Here is a 10,420-nt window from a genome sequence, read left to right on the forward strand (position 1 = left end):
GTGTAAAATTCTGTTCACTGTAACTGGAAAAGAACATTGTAGAGCATGAAAAGGTAAAGGGGAAAATACTGTTTCTGTGAGATAGGGGGCCCTTAGGAATGACAGGAGGGTGGTCTGCAAAACAAGGGGGGTGCAGGTCTCTCACTATAGTGGGACACCTTCTTGACTGCATTCCTTACTCCCTGCTGCTGCTTGATAGCTGGTAGGGGAAGAATGTGGGGGCTCCTTGGCGCTGCACCAACATGCAAGATCACATCCAGCATTAAATTGGAAGTGATAGCATCATGTTGGGATGATACTCTAGGATTTAGAAGAAGAAAAGTTGGTTTTATACTCTACCTTTTTTCTCTACCTTTAAGCAGTTCTGAAGTGACTTACAATCACTTCTCCTCCCCTCCCCACAACAAGCACCTTGTGAGGTAGGTGGGCCTGAAGGAGTATGGAGAGAACTGTGTAAAGCTCAAGGTCACCCAGAAGGCTTCATGTGTAGTAGTGGGGGAACAAACCTGGTTCACCAGATTAGAGTCTGTCAATCTTAACTACACCATGCTGCTCTTAATCACTGCACCATAGAATTTGGAGGTAAATCCTAGAATATCACCCTGCTGAAATGGCATCACTTCTGGCTTCCCTCCAGAAGTGATGTCATACACTGATACAACATCAGAAATCCTCCCTCCAAATTTCCCACTGTAGCTATGGCTGACAAATTTAGGATGAAGAGGGGATCAGTAGAAATTTCCAGTTTAGTCAGGATCCAAAGCATAGATCTTTCCATTTCCCAACATGCTTCCAGTTTTCAAATCCGTGGCAATACTTGGAAGCACAACTAGACCCTCTTAGAAATCCAAAGAGATGGGGGGGGGGGGGAGTTCTTTAAAGAGCATTCAATCAGTCCTAGGATAAAAATGGGATATTTGAATGGAAAAACTTGGTACTCAATTTTCTATACATTGGTTTAGACATTTGAATCCATTTTAGGACACTGAATCAAAGGCAGCTCTTGAATCTGGAAATCAGAGAAGCTGGATAAGGAGCACAATTTTACAACAGCAGCAGAAGGATGAGTCAATTAGCAGGCTGCTGCTTTTTTGAAACAGATTTGGGGGAGGATGGGATGAAGCCTACATAAGAGCAGGCCTGAGCCCCACCCCTTCTTCTTTTTGGCCCTTGGCGAGGAAGACAGATATAGGACAGCAAGAAAGTTAAGACAAAAATGCCATGTAGAGAGATAAATGGGGGTCTAAACAAACCCCAACATACTCCTCCTCTCTTTTACTGTGCCTCTTGGTCTCTAGGCCTGGGCTTGAGGGGGAATCAGGGCACTGGGGAGCTTGTGTGTCTAAGGCTTTTTTCAACACCAACAAGAAGAGTTTGGATTTATACCCCTCCTTTCTCTCCCATTGGAGACTCAAAGGGGCTTACAATCTCCTTTCCCTTCCCCCTTCACAACAAACATCCTGTGAGGTGGGTGGGGCTGAGAGAGCTCTGAAGAACTGTGACTAGCCCAAGGCTGTAAGCAGCTGGTAGAGAGTCTCCTTTGGACTATTCTCCTTAATCTCTTTATTACATGGTTTTCCTCAGAAAATCTAGGCTTGCCAACCTCCAAGTCATGTCTGGAGACCTCCCAGAATTGCAATTCCAGGAGCAATGTTTGGTTCCCTGGGGGAAGCTAGCTGTTTTGGAGAGTGGTCTCCATGGTATTTTACCCAGCTGGGGGCCCACATCTCCCCAGATCCTTCTCTCCCCAGAGCCCAATCCAAAATCCACCCCCCCCCCCAATTCCTGGAATTCTTAACAGGCAATCCTAAAAACCAACTACTGATGGCAAACTAAATTGTTAGCCATCAGGCCATAGTCTCATCTGTGCTGTGTGGGACTGGGCTGCTTTCTTTCAGTTTTTCCTGGCCTCCCCCCACAAAGAATGGGCTGTTCTGTTTTCTTTGTAGGGTCCTACTGCTAGCATTGTTCTGTTGTACTGCCTTGGTTGCTGGCAGCTTTCTGTAATCTGCCCTATTATGGATTTAACCAGTGTTGCAAAGGAGGAGGGGAACTGAGGGGTCAGCAGGGGGAGCTCCCACTCCATACCATGTACAAGCACATACATGATTTTCACTTTCTACATTTTGCATGTAAAGGAAATGAATAAGATCTTCATTAGTACTCTTACAGGGAGGTTACCTGCTGCTTTCCCCCCATTTGGTCTTTGGTCAAGTGTTACTTTGCTAGACCATGTCAATTTCACAGGGTCTATTGCTCCAGCAACAGGCATTCAGTGTCAGGGTTTTTTTAAAAAAAGAAAGCCCTTCCAATCATTCTGAAATGGTGACTGAAAGAGTGGGAGGAACTGCAGGGAGAGGTGGGGAGGAGTGAGAAATCTCTTTCACTTTCCCTGTGAAAAGAAAAAAAGTTGCACTTAAATTAGTTTTCGAAATTGGGATTCTCTGATCTGAAGGCAAAGTCATTGCCAAAGACAGGGAAATGTGTGCTTAACTGAGAATCACAGTTGAAGGGAACGTAAAAATAGTATCGCATATAGATAGGCAAGCCACTTGCATAAAAGCAACCAGTGTATTGCAAAAGCATTAGGTCATGACAATAAAAGCAATTAAAACAGCTTGCAAAAAAGGAAGACTGATTTCAAATTTACTAAAATTGTCAATCAAAAGAGTCAACCAACAAATAGAGCAATCATCACTACAAATCATCCTATTTACAACATATCACATTATATTCCTGTCAGAGCAGGCAGATGGACTGTTCTACATATCCAGGTAGACTGTAATTGCTAATTTGAACAGGAAAAAATGGTTAGTTTGACTAGCCATCCTAGAGGCCATATTTATATACAGTGAAGTAGAATCCTGTTGTTTCCTCAGGAAACCTGATCTTGCTGGCCTAAAAGTTGCACAGCAATCTCTGGCCATCAATAATGGTGGCACTGCAGAGTTACAGAGATTAAAATGGTATTTCCTCAGCCATCTCCTGAAGGCTGCTTTAATTTCCTTTAATTTAGCGAGGCGAATGGCCAGGAAGAGAATGGGGGTAAGGACAAGGGCAGGGACCCTGGCACATGTAACCTGATTGAACCATACCTTTACATATCAATCAAGGTATAGATCAATCAGGTTACATGTGCCAGGCTTTACCCCTAACAGCAAGTTACCTTGGTGGTACAAGGAGCACGTTGCTCAGTGTTCCCAGTTTGAGTGATATGGTGCTTTACTTTTTTCCAGCTTCTACTACAATACACACAAATCATGTCAGTATATTGGCTATAAATCTATCTGTCCCTGTTGGTGTCTTTATCCTACACAGTGTTTATAACGTGTGCCAAATATTTGTAACCTTGCAGAGTTAGTACAATGTGACATATATAAACATTAGCCTCAATGCATCCTTGATGTACACAAATTGAATTCAGAATTAATTTAACTGGCATTTAATTGGCCAGCTCTTATCTTTAAAATGTCACTTCAACAAAGAGCTCTTACTAAAGAAATAAGTGCTCTAATAAAATGCTTGAAGAGACATCAGTATAATTCCTCATTTGCCCAGCTGTAACACAATGATAGACAACTGTTCTTGTTTGCAATATGTCTCTCTGCAGGTATATGTGGAGAGGCTGTGGTCTCACAATAGTTGCTACTGACCTTGGGCCAGTCACAAATTCTCAGTCTATACTACCTCACAGGGTCATTGTGAAGATAAAGTAGAAGAGAGGAAAACAACAATGTGATTCCCCCTTCTTCCCCTCCCTTTTTCCTTTCCTTGTTGGACCCAGTTGATAAATATAGCATCTCCCTTCATTCATTGGGTCTCCCACTCTCATCTGCTTGAAGTTTTTAATCCAGCCACAACATAGGAAACACCATATCGGTATAGAGATAAGTTTTAAATTGGGATTTATTTTATTAGTATTAATGTAGAATGTGATCAGTTCTGATCCGTTGTAATTTATTACGGTAATTTATTATGGTTGTCTTGTTGGAAGCCACCCTGAGCCTGACTTTGCTGGGGGAGGGCAGAGTATAAATCAAATCAAATCAAAATAAATACAGATGCAGAAGAAAATCTGCCACACTAATTAATGCTATAATAACAGAGACCAGTAGATGTCTCCTCTAAGATTTTTTCTGCATGGAAACCCAGCTGAGGAGGGAGAATCCTTGCACTTCAGGCATTCTGTGTTCTGGGGCGGGGCGGGATGTCTTTCACAAGATGCCAGCTCTACATAAAGGCAGCTTGTCTTTTAACTCGGTTCTGAGCACCAGGTATCAGCTGAAGAAGGGTTGCCAGTGCATGAGTCTAGAATCCATCTGCTAGAACTGGCACTGGGGCTGCCAAAAGGAGCTAGACAGCAGATTGGCAGGTGACCATCAAGGGCTTTAAAACCCTATATACAATGGCTGATATGTTTTATTTCTTGCAAGTTCTGGCATATCAAGGTCCCCAGTCATGGGCTGGTGATGTGCCATTCTGCAGTTCTCTGGGCAAGCCACAGAGCTGCTGCCTATAAGGGTGGATTGCAGTTTGGCCTCTATCCCATTGCCAGCATTCAGTGTTCTGGGGCCTTTGAGGGATGAATGTTTCTTCCCTCCCTTTACCAGGAATTGAGGGGAGGAGGGCAGACAACCTTGTGGTAATCCTTAATCCACCATTCCAAGCAGGAATGATTTATCTCACATTTTATTTGTATGAACAAGGCAGGTCATCGAGATATGGTATAAGGCAGGGGTCTGCAACCTGCAGCTCTCCAGATGTTCATGGACTACAATTCCCATCAGCCCCTGCCAGCATGGCCAATTGGTCCATGAACATCTGGAGACCCGCAGGTTGCAGACCCCTGGTATAAGAGATGCCCCAGTTTCAGTAACAGAACCCCACAAATGGTGAAATCATGAAGTTCTGCAACTGCTCGGCTTTTGCTTCTTTTTATAATTGTGTGGACAAATTCTTTTAATGGTGTCTGTATGCTTAGTATTACAAACAGTAGTAGCTTTAGCAACGTATTTGCTTGAATCGCTATGGGATTAACTACCACCTTTCCTCTTTTCTTTTCTCTCAAGCAGTTGAATGGTGTCTGTTCAGTCTTCTCTTGTGCTGTCAGAAGAAAGGGAAGATGCAGTCTTTGAGATGGCCACTCAAACATGCTGTTTTTGCCCGTTTTTACTTAATTCTTCAAATTGCCATGGAGAAAAGTTTTCATTCAATCCTCACATATTGCAAGGTTTTGTGTGTCCCCCCCCCCCACTAAGTCAAGGGGCAGAACAGCAACATGAGACCTCCTCACTGCAGAAACTGTATTTGTTTCCCATGAGTTGATCCCTGAATAACGGTTGCACAGAGTTGGCACATTTTTGAGTTTTACTATTGCTGTGCTTCAATTGAGTAATGTGTATAGTCTACAAGAGAATGTTAAGCCATATTTGGAAAGAAGTGAGTGGGTTGTTTATGTTGACTTGTAGCTTCTCAGTGCAATGAACTGCATTATATCTCAGAGGACTGAGGTCAGGAAGGATAAATAGTCGTCATTCATGGAATTACAAGCTGCTTTCTACATCTGGAGAGTATCATACTAGCAGAAATGTCACTAGTGTTAAAAAGTAAGCCATATTTGAGGATTGTTCCTATCAGTTTAGCCAGTTATATCATAAATATACATTTATGTATGTTACTGAAAAGCAAAAGGTTGCTTTAACCCTTTCTTATCTGACAAATCTTAAATATGGTTTATAAAGAAAATATTCAGCCTCACTCCACAATCCTCAGCAACGTTACATCCTTTTAAGTCAACTGAAATCAAGGGTATAACCAGTGGTGGGATTCAAATAATTTAACAACCGGTTCCAGTGGTGGGATTAAAATAATTTAACAATTGGTTGTTTACAAGCACCATTTTAACAACCGGTTCTGCCAAAGTGATGCAAACCTGCTGAATCCCACCACTGGGTGTAACTCTGTTCAAAGTATACTACAAACTGAAGAATTACAGAAGAATTAAGCACATAGTAAACAGTCACAACAGAAATAATTGGTGAACATGTTTAAGTTTTCCATAAAAGTAGTCACAGAATGAGGTTAAGAGCTGGTGTATCTAATCTGGAGGAACCGGGTTTGATTCCCAGCTCTGCCACCTGAGCTGTGGAGGCTTATATGGGGAATTCAGATTAGCCTGTACACTCCCATACATGCCAGCTGGGTGACCTTGGGCTAGTCACAGCTTCTCGGAGCTCTCTCAGCCCCACCCATCTCACAGGGTGTTTGTTGTGAGGGGGGAAGGTCAAGGAGATTGTAAACTCCTTTGAGTCTCCTACAGGAGAGAAAGGGGGGATATAAATCCAAACTCTTCTTTTTCTAAACTGAGGACCTCAGATTCTCCCTTTAAATCCATGCCGAAGGGGGTGGATTTAAAAGGAGAATCTGGGGAAATTTGGAGGGTGCCTGCTTTTAAGCTAGAAGCACCAAACTTTCAGGGTATCTTTAGGAGACTCTCCTAATGATACCACCCAGGTCTGGTGAAGTTTGGTTCAGGGGGTCCAAAGTTATGGACCCTCAAAGTGTAGCCCCCATCTCCTATTAGCTCCCCTTGGAAACAATGGGGGATGGGGGCACCCCCTTTGGGAGTCCATAGCTTTGGAGCTCCTGGACCAAAATTCACAAAACCTGGAGTATCAATCTGAGACTCTCCCCTGATAATATCTCTTAGAAGTTTGAGGTGAAGTTTGGTTCAGGGTGTCCAAGAGTTATGGGACCCTCAAAGGTGTAGCCCCCCACCATCTTCCTATTAGCTTCCATTGGAAACAATGGAGGATGGGGTCACTCCCCTTGTAGGGAGTCCATAACTTTGGACCCCCTGAACCAAACTTCCACCAAACCCGGGTTGTATCATCCAGGAGAGAGTCCCCCAAACAATCCCTGAAAGTTTGGTGCTGCTAGCGGCCAGGGGTAGGGAACCTGCGGCTCTCCAGATGTTCAGGAACTGCAATTCCCATCAGCCCCTACCAGCATGGCCAATTGACCATGCTGACAGAGGCTGATGGGAATTGTAGTTCCTGAACATCTGGAGAGCCGCAGGTTCCCTACCCTAACCTCAACTAAGCTGTCTGTAGCCCCCTGCAGGCCAAAAACCGAAAAACACTAAAAATGTTTTTAAACCCACAAACGGAGGGGCGGAGCTTCGGACATGAATGGGGGGGGTTGAACCCGAGAAAACGCCCTCTTACCTACGTCCTTGAAGTGAGCCTCTCAGGCCAGCCTCAGACTCTGAGTTTTGGCCTCTCTAATAGCCTCTCTGACAGCTGACTTACAGTAGCTGGCAACTCTACCCTTCTTTGGATGCATGTCCTTCTCTCTATTTCTTGAACACTTCCTTCTTCTTCCTTAGCTCAACATGATGTTCTCTGTTCATCTACATCCACAAAAAAATGTGTGAAGTTCTCCAGCAGTCACCCATTCAATCACCTTGATCAAGAATGGAACATTTGGAATTAATCCGTAGTCGATAGTTACTGATGTTTCTGGTGTCTAGGGCTCTTTAGCAGTAGATATACCACCACCATAGCAATGTGATTGTGAGCATTCTGATCACTTCATGGAGCAAGTTCAACTTGCTGTCTTTATTTTAAGGGTGCTAGAGAGAAGTCAGGGAGATGAACACTGACTCCTCCTGTAACACTAGAAGGTTAGAAGACAGAAGAGGACCCAAACCACATTTGACTAATCTGTGAACTAAATTCTGGTTTCACAAACTAAACTTGGTAAAATAAACCCATTGTTTTATGTGATCCTGAACTGAGCCTCTCCAAATAGTCTGCTGGTAATCCTGGTTTCTAAAGCCCTAATAAATCATTTCTAAAATCCCAATAAATGTAGAGAGTCTGTAAAAGGCTGAAAAGGAATATTTGTTCTCTGGCCAAAAACCCCTCACTCCCCCCTTTTTTACAATCATCTTGTTCATTTAGAAGTCTGACACTCCCTACAAAACCATGCAGCAATGCTCAAAGGAATTTGATGTCCTGAAGGGAATACAAGTGTCAACCCCAAGAGGCATCATTTTTTCCAGTTTCATGGAACTTCCATATACAGGTGATGAAGAAACTTTTACCAGATTGCTTGTGAGAACTGATGGTGCAAGACATGCCTACTCCAAATGCAAGCACTGCTCATATGGGACAGGTGGTACACATGTTATTTCCTCCTATGCAGAAAATGCCATTTGATAACTGATAAGTGGTCAAGCTTCTGAAGTTTCCCAACTGTTAATCCTATGGTTTACTGTTTACTGACTGGAGTGTCAAACAACTAGACACTCAGATTCAAATTTCCAATCCACCATGAAACAGATTGAGTGAGCTTCAGTCAGTGAAGCTATCTCAGCCTGCTTTACTGGGCTATTGTCATAATAATAAACTGAGGACAGGATGGTGTGTGATGACTTAAACTTTCTGGAGGAGAGACAAGATAAAAAATGGCATCCTGAGGCTAATCTGGCCTAACAGGAGATGGAAATTCCTTGATCATTCAACAATGCCTCCATATTAGTTTCCCACTTTGGAGCACCGCTGTGGCCTGTAGCCATGAATTCATAAGAAACATGCTGCCGCTGTTGAAATGCTGCTGTTGTTGCTGCTGCTGTGGGAGGTAAACAGTAGGGACTGTGCATCAAACACAAGTCTCCTTTCAATGAGCTGGTGCCCAGTTACACAGAGACTTGTGATACTTAGCAAAGCAGCCTATTTCAGTCAAATAAATTAGAACCAGGGTTTGGGGTTTCTTTTTTCTTTTCTTTTTTTGGTAACAAGATGCATTTTTGCAGGGTTGCTTACATATTTTTCCATCAACTCTGAAATAAATGCATTTCCATGCTTTAAAAACCTGATCATGTTTCCAGCATTGACCAGCATAGGCTGCAAATGTACTTGTTGAGAGCTGCAAATGTACTTAACTGTTGTTAGGTAACATAATATAGTTCAGTTGTCATTACCCTTGAACTTGTTGTTCCCTTTTAAATCTGCCTGATCCATTCAAAGCATGGGAGTTTTACTTTTAAAAAGTCTTCCAAAAATGTGGGGGTAGACTAAATACAGGATATCTCTGAAGCAGCATAATTTATTCATTTTGCTTAGATTAAGTTCTCTGTAGATGGTGTGTGTGTGGGGTGGGGTGGGCATCTGATTGAATCAAAGGGACAGGACTCTTAGGCAAACAGACTTCCACCACCTTGAGATTAACTGATAGAGAGCAAACTGGGGCAAAGCGGAATGCAAAAGTGAATAGATAAGGTTTAGTTAGTCCTTAAGAAGAAGGCTGTTTGAGTGTCAAAAACCTCTTCCATCAAAGTTCCTCTACAACTAATGTATGTGCTCTCATGTACTTATCCAAACCAATAGCACAGAATTTTAGCCATAAAACATATTCTGTACTTTAAATGGTATATTCAAATATATTATGTTGTTAGCAACCTTCTCTTCCTACCTCCCTGTTCTTACCAAATGGTACTTCCTTCCTTCCTCTGTAGTTTGAACTAACTAACTAACTAACTAACTAACTAACTAACTAACTAACTAACTAACTAACTAACTTACTTACTTACTTACTTACTTACTTACTTACTTACTTACTTACTTACTTACTTACTATCCCTTCCTGGTCGAAGCTGACTCAGGGAGGCTAACACACACTTCAATAATAATACAACGTACATAATAAACAGTTTAAACATTTAAACATTACAACTTTAAAACATATAGCAACAATTTTATAGGTGACACTAAAACCTCACAGGACTATCTCTAGTCCATAATATAGAGCAGGGATTCCCAAAGTGGGCGGTATTGCCCCCCTAAGGGCAGTGGACACATCAAAGGAGGTGGTGAGGAATTCTGGGGCAATATGACAGTGGCATGGGGATGCCTGGGCCAGCTGGTGGGAAAAATGTCTTGTTGTTCCATCTGGTGACTGGTGAATTTTAAAGGAAAAGCAGGAGCAATCTCCTCACTGTGTAGCCCGGGGAGGGCGGGGTGTCAAGGCATCTTTATTACTCAATTTCTGTGCCCCGTTTACATGGTTTCTGAAAAATACTTTTCTGACTACTACCCTAAACTGTAGGACAAAGTCAAGATGTATTTTATTGCCTTCCCAACATCATAATTTAGCAGAGTAGGGCTTCAGTGCAGTCACCCAGCTTCTTTCCAAGCAGAGAAACAGACTGAAAATTACTAAATATGGCGATCCAAGGCCTTTTCTTAGTGCCTCGTAGCCTAATGTTGCATCAAGTACATCCATCCCATTTAAACTGTGAACACATAATGGGTGAGATGCGAACATATCCTTTCACATTGCTAAAACTCCTCAATAAATGCAGTGGTGGCAAACCTTTGGCACTCCAGATGTTATGGACTACAATTCCCATCAGCCC

This window comes from Sphaerodactylus townsendi, linkage group LG01 (assembly GCF_021028975.2).
Source record: "Sphaerodactylus townsendi isolate TG3544 linkage group LG01, MPM_Stown_v2.3, whole genome shotgun sequence".
Classification (NCBI taxonomy): Eukaryota; Metazoa; Chordata; class Lepidosauria; order Squamata; family Sphaerodactylidae; genus Sphaerodactylus; species Sphaerodactylus townsendi.